Source organism: Protopterus annectens, chromosome 16.part0 (assembly GCF_019279795.1).
Source record: "Protopterus annectens isolate FY-2018-M chromosome 16.part0, PAN1.0, whole genome shotgun sequence".
In the NCBI taxonomy this organism is placed as follows: domain Eukaryota; kingdom Metazoa; phylum Chordata; order Ceratodontiformes; family Protopteridae; genus Protopterus; species Protopterus annectens.
In genome coordinates this window covers 192,251,404-192,264,237 of record NC_056750.1, presented here as the reverse complement: position 1 = coordinate 192,264,237, position 12,834 = coordinate 192,251,404, and the positions used below count along the sequence as shown (strand labels likewise).

Below are 12,834 nucleotides of genomic sequence, written 5' to 3'. Positions count from 1 at the left end.
CGGTCTGCATAGGGCATCTGTTTGAGGCCATTAATCTTCTTTGTGAGGTATTTCTATGGCCTTTCCAGTTGTTGTAGATGTCTTGTGAGGTACATAAAAAAGGGACATTGTACTCTATAATGGGTCTAATGAGTGACGAGTAGAGGGGAACAATGACCTCTTTTTTCCTGGATGAGAAACCTTTTGTGATGAAGTGTGCCATGTAGAAGGATTTCCTGACTACTGTGGCGATGTGATTATCAAAAGAGAGACTACTGTCCACCTGTGTCCCAAGGTCTCTTATCACACTTTCGGTGTTAAGTATACTACCGCCTATGTTGTAGTTCATGGGTACAGAGTTTTTACCAAAAGGGACGACAATGCACTTTTTGGCATTGAGCTTGAGGCCATGGCTTTGACACCAGGCATCTGTCTCAGTGAGGCCCTTTTGTAAGATGTCCATATCTTTTGGAGTTTTGATTATGGCTCCTAGTTTGCAGTCATCTGCGAACTTCGTTAGCCAAAGACCTTCTGTGTTAGCCTGTACTTCGGACAAGTAGATACCAAACAGGAGAGGACCCAGGACTGAACCCTATGGTACTCCCCTTGTCACTGGTCTGAAGTTGGATTTGGAGTCTGCTACTTTCACAGTGTGGGTTCTGTCAGTGAGCCAGTTGCCAACCCATCTTGTGAAATAGGGATTTATACCTAGTTTAGTGAGTTTATCTATAATTCCAGAGTGAGGGATGGTGTGGAAAGCCTTGGTGAGATCTTGATAGGCTGTGTGAACCACCTTACCCTCATGTACGGCTTTGGTGACCACTTCAAAGAAGTCTATCAGGTTTAGGAGACATGATCTGCCTTTTACAAACCCGAACTGGGTGGGGTCCTGAGTTTGGAGATTACCAATGTCATTGTTTATAAGTTCCATGATGATACGTTACATAGCCTTGCAGACCAGGCTCATCAGGCAAATGGGGCGGTAGTTTCCGGGGTCCATGGTGGCTCCCCCTTTGTGGAGTGGGATAACCGTCGCTGTGCGCCATTCACTGGGCACATAGCCAGAGGTGAGGCTATGATTGAACATGGTACTTAGGTGTGGTGCCAGTTCGTTCTGTAGTTCATGTAGAATACAGCCTGGGATGGTGTCAGTTCCCATGGATGCTGTGTTCTTGGCTTTGGAGAGTGTGTTTTTTACCTGTGCAGCTGTGATTATAGGAACTTTGCATTCTTCCGGTGTAGAGATGGGCCCTTTAGGGGATAAGAGGGGGGTAAAGTTAGCACTGAATTTATCTGCCAGGATGTTGGCAATATCAGTTGGTTTTGTATATTTATTGCCATTGTGCTGTAACTCAGAGCAGATCTGAGTGTTGCCATTGAGATTCTTGACATAGCTATAGAATGCTTTGTGGTTGTCTTTAGAGTCAGTGGCAATTTTGTTTTCGTAACTAGCTTAGGAGGATTTTATGAGAGATCTCAACTTCTTACTCAGGCTGACTAGGGAGTTCCTCCAATCATGGGATTTTACTCTTTTTTGCAACAGTTTCTTTCTTCTGTTGTAGAGTTTGATTATGGCAGGGGACCACCAGATTGGCTTCCATTTTTTGGAGGATAGCATCTTGGTTCTGTTAGGGATTGCACGATCCATGCATTCATGTAAGTGCTTATAAAGTGCATTTGTGTAGGATTCAGCGGTCATACCTCTATTGTCCATCAGCTTGGGTGTCGTGAAGTTTGCCACTTCTGTCTTAAGAAGCGTGAAGCTGGCTTTGGAGAAATTTATTATGGTGGTTTCCCTAATACGGGGTGGGGGAGGGATGTGGATATCTAGGGTGATTAGCTAGTGGTTGGATCTGACCAGCAAGGAATTGGCCTCTAGTGTGGAGCACCAGTTGCCCATGTTGGTAATAACCATGTCTAGGATATTGCTGCCCCTGGTGGGGGTGTGGATAAGTTGATCCAAGGCATTGGAATTTATGAATTCCAGCAAATGTTGAGCACAAGAGTTGGTACATGAGTAGTTTTTCCAGTTAATGGTGGGGTAGTTGAAAATTGCCGATTATTTGGGTGTTAGGTTGTACCCTAATATTTTCCAGTGTATCAAGAAATGAGGAGTGGGAATCCTGGGGCATGGTGGTGGATCTGTAGCAAGCTATAATTTTGGTTGCGGTCTTGCCCAGAGTTAGTTGCACTTGGATAATCTCGGATGCATTATGCTGAGCAACTAGCCTGGAGGTGTGGATATCCTTAATGAATATGGACATGCCTCCACCTTTAGTATTTCGGTCCAAGTTAGGTGGCTGAAAGGTGTGGTATGAATTATAGCCTGGTAATGCAGGGGTACTCTCTGGAGCCTTGAAGCAGGTCTCCGTCACTGCAAAGATGTCGATGTTCTCCATTTTAAGGAGTGCCTCGAGTGAGTGCATTCTGAGGTTTAGACTTCCAGCATTGAGTAGCAATACCCTCAGATTCTGCTTGCTTGTACCTGTTAGAGTGATGAATTTGTCATTTGAACCTTGCCTAAAAAGGCACTATAGGGGTGGCTAGAGCCTTAGCCAGTATCCAGAATCCCAGGGGCGACAGGCGCAGGCCATCTCTGAAAGCATCATGGTTTGTCAATCATGTCATCCCAGGCAGACAGATCCCCTTAGAATGACACCAGAAGCTCAGCCAATTGTTGAAATCAATCGTTTTGTCCTTGTACTGTGGCATCATTCTGGGTGATGGCAGGATGCTACTCAGGGCTAAGGTCATACCTGCCTGGGGTGCAAGATTGGCCATCTGCTCCATGTCCCTTTTCATGTAGTCCAGGGAGGTACATCTCAGGTCATTCACACCAACATGGACAATGACAGAGTCATATTTGTACTTGTTGTGGAGTGATCTGAGTGCATTTATTATGTGGCGGATCCTGGCACCTGACAGGCAGCTGACAGTAACTTTCTCCTTGTTTAGCCTGGTGAGTGGAACATCAGTGTGTCTGACTATAGAGTCACCTATGACTAGAGTGTTGGGTACGTTGTTATGTCTTATGGGCTGTAGTTGAGTGGCACACTGAGTTTGTGGGCTATGTGTCATTTGGGTTGTGTTGGGGATGGAGGTTGCTTGTGTTTCTGCTTTGGCAGTCCCTGTTGCTTGGGCAGGTGTTTACTGACAGCCTCCTAGAATGTAGGTGTGTGTTTTGTGTTTCTATGTGTGTGTTTTGGTGGTGTAGGTTTTGAGGACTATGTGATGAGTGTGGTGTGGTGCAAGTGTTTTCCTTCTCCTCTTGACTGTCTAGTCCAGTCTTGGGTGAAGAGAGCTTTGCTTCCAGTTTGGCTGTATAAGTGCATCTCTCACAGGTTGTAGTGTTGGGTGGTAGGAGGAGAGGGTTGTCTGTGTACATGAGGCAATTGCTGCATTGCCCCAAGATGCCCAGATTCATCAAGTAGACTGGAGAAAACACCAGGAGCTGACCCTTAGAAATGCCTGGATAGGTGCTTATTTATTAAGTACTAAAAACTGTTTTCCTCTAGACAAGTGAGTAAAGTTGAGTGCTTTAGTAATTTGTAGCTTATTTAGTGCTTACAATGAGTTCTGAACAAGTGCTGAGCTCAAAGAAACAGACTTGAATGCTAAACTGGCTAGTTCTAAGAAATAAAATTAAGCTAGAAGGCTTCCCTCCAACACAGAAAGGCTTGGGGGCTCAGAAGCCCGCAAACAGTCCTGGACACAGCAAATCTGTATCCAGACTAGACTACCCACAGGAAAGGCAGGAAACAAGCTTAGATTTTTTTTTTTGTTTGTTTAAGTGGAAAGAGAGAAAGGAGGAGCAGAAACTAACTGGGTTGGCCTTCTCAAATGTTCTCCCTGTATTTGGTAGAATGAGATAATAACACTAGACTGGGAGGAGGGTCCCAGATCAAATTTACAGTAGGGGCGGGCAACTGCAAAGCCACCAACTATAAGAACAGCATAGAAATAGGGAGGGAAGGTGGGAAACAAACTGCAGAAATTTTTCCCACAGCACAAAAGCAGCAGTGAGCCTTTAAATGAGTTCTAGACAGATAAAGGAGCCTCTAGAGAAAGCTTTTAACTGCAAACAAGTTATCAGAATCAAACAACCCAAACAGATGCTTAATAAAAGTGGACAATTTCCAGTTAATACCTCACACACAGTGAAACTAGCTAGAAAAATATACAGTAGACAAAGTGCTATAAATAACTTGAAAAAATAAGCAAAAAAACAGGATACTTAATGTTACGTATTATAGATCCAAGTTTGTTCAGTGTCCTTCCTTCGATTAGCTCAGTGTGAAAAAAATCAGTGGATCAGAACTAGATGAAATCCAACCAGATGAAGCCAATGAATCCTTGCATGTCAATTGGCATATCTGTCAGTCTATCTATGGTTTCATTTAATTTGGTTGACTGTGACTAATACTGACAGCTTTTCTGCCTGCCTAATTTGATTGACAGGAGAGCTTTTGACAGTGATGCGAGATCGCTATAATACTGCCATTGGAGGACTTCCAGTATGGTGATCTCATTGAAGAACATTACTGTCAGCTCTTTCTCCTGGTAACCAGACGTAAGCCACCCAGTTGATGTAGGACTCTAAAACAAAACTGATGACTGTGTGATGATGTCCAGCATGTGTTTATGAAGAAAGAGGGGAAAAAATAAAAGAAGAAAGCAGTAACTTTTAGCCAAGTCCGAACCACGACTTTGGAGTTTTTGGCTGTGAATATGGCGGACTACCAGAACTTGAATAATGCAGCAGGTCTAAATAAAGCTGAATCCCCAGTATCGCTAGGAGTTATTTTAAATGAGATAAGAGACATGAAGAATATGCTACAAATATATATTGAAAAAAATGATTTAAACTTCAGGAGATATCATCAACCCTTCATGCCCAGTCAGAGAACTTATACCAGTTAGGAGAAAAGGGGACAGAGCTGAGAGACTGCATGAAAGCCTCAGAAGCAAGATATGATTATATGATGGCAATATGCATAGCATTTGAAGACAGGGCCAGTAGAAAGAATATTAGGTTGGTTGGAGCTCCCAAAAAGCTTCAGGGATGGAACTGTCTTACAATTGTCCAAAAAATGATGACTAAGTGGACTGAATTCCCTGTATTTGACATTTTAATTGAGAAGACCCATTGTTAACCCTGGAAACCATGTTGGGATGATCCAGGGAGAGACAATGACATATAGTAAAATTTGAGACATCTGCACTCAAGGAAAAAAACACATGTTGTGAAAACCTGGCAACAAACTTTATTGGGCACAAAGGAGAATTTTTGCTGAGCAGGACTATTCAGTTCCCACTTGCACCAATTATGAAGTTGTGCAGATCAGAAAAAAGTCAGATACAAGCTTTTATATCCTGCTTCACTAAAAATAATGTCTCCAGGCATAAAGAAAACATTTACAGACCCAGCAGAGGTGAGGAAGGAGTTGTTAAAACCATCATAAAACCAAACAACTAGTCAGACCAAGTTTTAGGCAGATGACCAGGAGGAAAATACATCCGGAAACTGGTGTGAGAGAGAGAGAGAAATGCACCTTAGTGGAGGAAGACATGATATTTTTCCCTTGTTCAAATTTCAATATGTTTTAAGAGACAGGACAGTTTTGTTAACCGATCGTATCACAAGAACATAACAAACTTAAAATACCTGGACTTCAGTGTAAAAAAATTGTTTCTTAGGGGACTCTATGTGACTTTACATTTAATACTGAATGGATGGTGTTATGGGTGGGGGTGGGTGGTTACCTGTAAAGGAAAATGTTACAAATGGTATTAATTTCTACAGTCATTACAATTGTTATGCTAAATACAAAAATTAATCGCAAGGTAGAGACGAGCAGGCCTATATAATGTCTGCACTGCGAATGACATTCCATTGCTCTCATGGCTTGAAATGCGGAGACATGCTAGAGCGTTTGTCAGATAGGACCCTATGCTCCCTCCTTGGAAGCTCTGTAAATATTGTACATAGTTGATATATTTGTTTTTTAGTCACTTGTTTACAGTTTTCATTTGTTGCATTTGGTATGAACATTTAGAGACTACAATCCACTTGTAAGTGTTTTTTTGCAATTATCATCAACTTACTTTTTAGTTGATGACTCAAGTTTTTTTTTTTAAAACAAAGCTGACTTGGACATGGGGATTTTTGATTAGATTAGAGTTTGATCCCTTGAGAGAGGGATAACCATGTTTAATGGCAACTCAGATAGTTGACTTTTGTTGGTCTTTCCGTTTTTGGAATGTAAATGGGTTGATGAACCCAATTAAAAGGGAAAGAATTTTTACCATGATTAAGAAATGTACTCTTGAGGTGTTGGCTCTACAGGAAATGCATCTAGATGAAACAGAGCATTTGTAACTTTGGATGAGGTGGTATATGTTAGATGAACAAGCAGCCTACTCTGGAGGGTGAAGAAGGAGAGTTGTTCTCCTACCCTTTAGAAGATTTAACTTTATCATTGAATTACAAATTAATAATAGGGTGGGTAGGTTAGGTTTATAGCCATAAAGGCAGTAAAGACACAGAACTGCTTAATTTGGTTTTGTTGTATTTACAACCAAGAAGAAGAGTAGGCAAGAGAAAGTCAATTTTGTCTAAAATTACGGCTTTCACAGAAGCTACTATACTATGTTGATGAGGTCAGTAAGAAGGCTAAAATATGCATATTGACAGCTAGTGGGGGTTGGCTTTATTGGCCTGAATGTCATAAAGACTTAAAAGTTAGAAAAAGTCATGTAGCTAAAATGCTTAATGTCCTTAAGGGGTTATTTGCCATTTCATTCAGGAGGTTTAAGGCATCACACAGTGAAAACTCTATCTTGGTTGGGTTACTCTTTCAGTTTTTAATATATATATATATATATATATATATATATATATATATATATATATATATATATATATATATATATATATACACATATATATTAATATATATACATATATTAATGTTTTAATGCATATATATATATATATATATATATATTGCATACATATATATATATATATATATATATATATATATTTTTTTTTACATTTATGGTTTACTATCAAATGTTCAAATTCACTGCGTACGAATGTTCAGAGTTTCGAATAATATACTCGAAAACCAGAACACTAAATGCAGTAAATTTCAAACTAACCATGTCAGTAAGGTCGAATGTTGATCATTTCGATTTTACTGACATGCTGCTATCCACTAAACAATAAAACAAATGTATTGCAAGGAGGCTGCACCCCCCTGCATCCCCCACACATCCCTACTTTAATATTCTAACTCCGAGATCGCACTACAGTGAGGATAAGGGTACATTTCCCGATCCCCACTATAGTGCGATTTGGCTTAGAATGTCCGAATTCACAACAGCAAATGCTGTATTGCATTTGCCTATGTCAATTCCGACATTTTTTCTGACAATATTTTTAAGTGACATACCACTCACTCAGCATATTAAAAATCGCACATGTAGCGATCGAAGTGCTGATAGTAAACCTATATATATATATATATATATATATATATATATATATATATATATATATATATATATATATTTATATATTTATATTGATGTATGGATGGATATTTTAATGTAGGTTTCATTTGGAAGTGAATGTATCTGCCAGACTATATAACATTTGGTGGAGCATAAAAGATCCTCTACCATCTTCCTTTGCTACTCCTAATGGAATTCACACCATCTCCCCAGGATATGATAATCTTGTGGTTTGGGTACACCAAAACAGTTCCTTTCACCACCATATGAGGAATTGCAATGGATATCAGCTATGCCATGAGAGGGTAATCAGTTTCTGACATATTCTCTACTAATGCATCTCTTTCCTTATTCTTGGCATTTCATGATGTCATGCAATATAGGCTGGTGCCACAGCACCACATACTGCAGATACATACTGCATAGTAAGGTTGCCTGCAGTACCAGAGCTGTCACAGAAGATGAGCCACTTGGCCATGCAAGTCCTTCTCTGTAGCAGCTTTGGTAACTGTAGGCCATATATATACACAACACCCTATACTGTCGGCTCACACAGAACCTTACCATGTATGTGCAAAGTCATGAATGACAAATACTGACCTTTGCTTAAGAATAAACTCTTTAGTAAAAATCCACTTACAATCTGAGAAGCCAGTCGAGCTGATGATTACAAAGACCTACATTTACCTTAACTGCCACTTAAGCGAAAACGCATTTAGTAAAGTTGGTCTTGCAATCTGGAATGCATATTAGTGTCAGTATCCCAGTATTTCTCAAACTGCTATATATCATCTTGCAGGCAAGTAAAAGTCCAGTTGTTTTAGGGATCACAGTTAAGCAACATATGCAGATACTCTACTCAATATGTGTATATACCCTTACTGGACAAGTACTGGCTTTTCCATTTATTTGCAACTCAAGTACTTACTATATGTCAACTGATATAGCTTTGAAGGTCTGTAAACATTTGTCTTATTAAGATATATATTGGGAGGTGATCATCACCATATTCATCTTCATCAGTACCATCACTGTACAGTTACTCATGCAAAACCCAAATACCACAACAAGGAAGCCAGTGTGACCAGTTTTATTCAATATTCAGCAGTAAACAAATATGCAGTACAACTTCTTCAACAATAAATAAATACTTAACATACTTTCTTGAACCACAAATAACAGAGCCATATTAAGGGCAGCATTGAACCACTCAACCTGCTTAAAATAGCAGCATTAAAATTATATCTTGCTGTAGCAACAACAATACCACCATGTTCTCTAATTATACCATAATTCATGTCACATAAAAGGAGAACTAGTGAGGTATCCCTCACAATCCTCCCATATGCCCAATGGCTTGACTTTACAGGCTGTTCTCCATTTCTTTCTCCACTTAACTACCAATCACTCCTTGCAGGACATTCTTAATAAAATAGAAATATTGGCATTAAACAAGATGAGCCTCATATCACTCAAAATGACCCCCAGTAAGACAAAGTCTTAAAAACAAGCGAAAGACCTACCCCATGAAACCCTATGAATATAAAAGTGCCTAGTGACGTCAATACTTTTATAACATTACACTAGCCTGCACACCAGCCTAGAAATAATCTCAGACCAAGAAAACTCAAACTTAAAGTACCTTTATTTTAACACTGCCACATCTCGAATTGTGTGCTCCAACCACCACCTTTTCACAGTCACTCCCAGGTCATTCTCACCTAAATGAATTAAAACTAACTTGACCTTTCTCTTATACAGATTAAAAGATCTTCTACATGAGTTATTGCCACAACATACCTCTAAAGTGACTCCAGATGAATTCCTATTTCACTGGGAAAAGATCTAACATACCGCCATGAAAATGAATCGTCACCCGTTCTGCTGCCCAGAAAACAAAGGAATGGCCAATAATGATAATTTTGCTGCAGCCTGAAAAAAATCAAGCAAAATACTAATCAATCATACAAAATGCCATATTAAAATAGAATAAAACATATTTAACATAAGCTAAAAAAGCATCAGATACCCATCTCATTGTTGTTTAATAACTTCATTGGATGGTCCTGTTAAAGCCATATCCTAGGCCCTTCTTATCCAAAAAAAGAATGGCTACAAAAACAACCTCCTTTTCACTTTTCAAACAACAATGCCTTCTGAACAATCCTAGTAAACTGCCCTGCTGTACCTGACCTTTTGGCACTGTCCTGAAAAGCCAGATGTTCCCCTTTTTGACTATAACAAAGTCCATCTCACGGGAAATAGCAATTTCACCTTACAAGCCTGCAGTACTCTTGGATACCATTACCCGCTTTGGTCCTCCTCTAAGATTTCCACAACCAAACTACTACAGCTGTATTAGTGATGCAGGCATCTTACCAATACAAGAAACCTACCAATATACCAATCCTATAAGCCCCCACATGCAGAAAAACAGTTACAAATGTCCAAAAAACACAATCTCTTCAACAGGTACAACCAAACGAAAACTAAAACTACTCTTAGTATCGCTGTACCTAATGGTAGTAGCTTATCAAAACCTACAGCCTTTAATCTTTCCCACCCTTTCAGAGTCTACAAAACTGCCCAGTTTGTCATCACTTCCTTCAAACCCAACTATCTAGAGCTGCCATATGCACTGTATCTGTGGAAACCACCTCCCCAACATTCTACTTGTACACCAAGTATTGACAAACCGACTTCAATGACCAGGCCCTGAGCTGCTACCTAAAAGCTGTAAAAGCAGAGTTAGCTGCATTGTACACCCTTGTTGTATATTTAGACCAATTCTGTGATAGTAGCCAAATTATGCCAATATTTGCTTGGAACTGCCAATGATTGAAATACCACATTGGGAGGCATTCAGTGAAACCTATCAAACTGAAAGGGAGGCAAACTATCAGTTAAAAAAATTAATTTGCCGGACACCCGCTACACTGAAAATGAAAAATGAATCTTAAAGAAAACAAGACTAACTTCTGCAGCAGTAATTGCATTGAAACAGACCTAGCTAATTTCTAGGCCAACACCTGATCTTTATTGTCATCATTGTTACACACCCAGATGCATCACTCTATAAATGTAACTCCTCTGATGACACCCAGCCTTCCTGCTAAAATAAGATGCTATTAAAACCTTCAAGAATCCTCAATGATAATCAATATCTTGCTTAGCCACACTTGACAAATGTACTAAAGGATGCATGAGATGACCCCCTCTCAACAGGTTTACTAAAGACCTATGAAAAGGCCTTCCTGGAAAAACAACCCAGCATGCAAAATTCCACAGGTCCCGCAGCTCCATCACTTCCTCCTTGTCAACAAATGTAAAAAGATGCTCCTTCAAACAAACAAAATATACTTCTCTCAGCATCAACCTCCAGTCCCAAGAATTTCAAACTTTTAGGCAGAATGGCACCTCCAGTTCATTACACAAAGCTATAAAAGGTTGTTTCACATCACTGACCTCACACTTAACATTCCCTAATTAACAGAACATCGTTAAGGTAATGATCAGCTTGTTGGCCATAATCTCATTGCTGCCACAGCCACTGCAATGCCATACTAAATTTCTCAGACATGGTGCAATCTATTGCACACCCCATCGGCATTGCTGTATGAAAATAAAACTTCCCTCCTATGAACATACCCAACCATGGCCTATCATCTACCCTGATAGGTTATAAGCAAAAAGCAGCCTTGAAGTCCAATTTAACTAATCATGGGTTAACAAAAGCTTCGGTGATGTGAACCACATCATCCAAATATTCATATAGTACCTTAGCCTCTTTCTTGTCAGTGTGATCATTTGCTGATTCTCCCTCAAGAAAAGACAAATGATAAATTAAAGTCAAATGTTTTTCATTCTTCTTTGTATCAGCCCCAAGTGGAAGACTTGGAACTGCTTAAATGGGGAAGTGTCAAATGATGCCAATATCCTATTTGCCTTCACTTCCTTCCAAAGGAAACCACTGCCACATCTTTCTTACTGCACACAGACTTCAAATGTTTTGAAATAAGTAAACTAGCCTGCATTTGAGACCTTAAACTCAAACCTTATGTAAAACCCATTATTAACTCCAGTGCTGCTTCCATTTCTGGATAACCTTCCAGCAAGGGCAAAGGAAGCTTCATCTTAATGGAGAGTGGCTAGAATGACCTACCTCCTCACCATGGAAAGTCAGTTGGCCCAAAAATTGTGTCTGTTGGACCCAGCAGTTAAATATTATCAAGCTGACTAGAACATGCACGGTCTTTCCACCAACATGTCATGGTATCATGCGACCTACTACAGACAACACAGAAATACACAAATTGACAATTTGGCCAGGAGAATTTTCCCACATTAAACTCCCAGCAAGAACCAACCTTATAATCCTTTATACCCAGTCCACTCTCAACCTGACTAACAGGCCTGTCCACTATAGTGCAAGGCAAGTACCTACATGTCTTGAATCCCATTTCAATGTTTTTTTGACTGTTTTAAGCTTCCTAAACCACTGGTTATAGCATAACTAGCCATTACCTCTCTCAACCTTTGAACTTCCTTAATTATGATAAAATATGCCAATAGTGCTAAGGCTTGAGAAACATCTTTCTTAAAAAATTACTACCACAAAATAAACAAAACTGAGCACTCCATTGTCCCTCACTCTGTACCTGTAGCTACTCAACGTCTTCCTCAAACACCAGCAAGTCTTTAGTCCCAAGACTTCAGCCTCAGCCAGGTGTTGTGTACCGTCTGTAGTCAGTGCTCGAATACATCAAAGCAATCCCCTCCTCAAATCTTCTCCTTGATTGCTGGGGAATACCCAGTGTTAAAAGAATCCTGCCTCCCTTGACAACAATGCCTGAACCTCTAGAAAATCATTCTGCGCTCCTTCCACTGCAGGTGGGACTGCTATGGCATTGCTTCTAATTTCTCTAACCATGGTGAAGCTGCCCCCATTCCAGTCTCCTGTGCCTTTATCAGACCATTCCTGAGCAGCCTATCCAAGGCTCCCTGACCTTGTCCTGTCTGGCCTAACAGCTCCTGCAGCCTAATCCTATCAGTCATAGTCAGGTGTTGTAGAAAGCATGCCAGTCTAACATCTTGCTTGACTTCCCATTAGCTGATAAAATACTGTCATTATCATTGCCTGAAGATGTTGAAGGACTTGCTATGGTTCTGCCAGTCTCCCATACATGTCGTTTTACAACCCTTGACCTGGAAGACTCTGGAGCTCTTGGTTAACTATCAGCCTTCTTCTTCCTTGGTCTGCATTAGCTGCAAGACCATCATTACGACTCATCTCTGGATTACCAACTGACGCTCTGTCTTAGAAAAAAAAGTTCCACC

General features: G+C 40.0%; 1 protein-coding gene across 2 annotated transcripts in view; it reads right to left on the bottom strand.

Annotated features, from left to right (window-relative positions):
* LOC122790299 (cadherin-24-like) overlaps positions 1 to 12,834 on the bottom strand; it is a 2,600,514-nt gene that overhangs the window by 1,919,361 nt on the left and 668,319 nt on the right. Inside the window, exon 2 of one of the 2 annotated variants that reach the window (XM_044057804.1) lies at positions 9,298 to 9,429. The exons of the other annotated variant lie outside the window; for it this stretch is intronic. The gene's annotated coding sequence lies outside the window, so the exon portion shown is untranslated. The remainder of the gene's footprint in view (positions 1 to 9,297; positions 9,430 to 12,834) is intronic. 2 annotated transcript variants of the gene reach the window in all.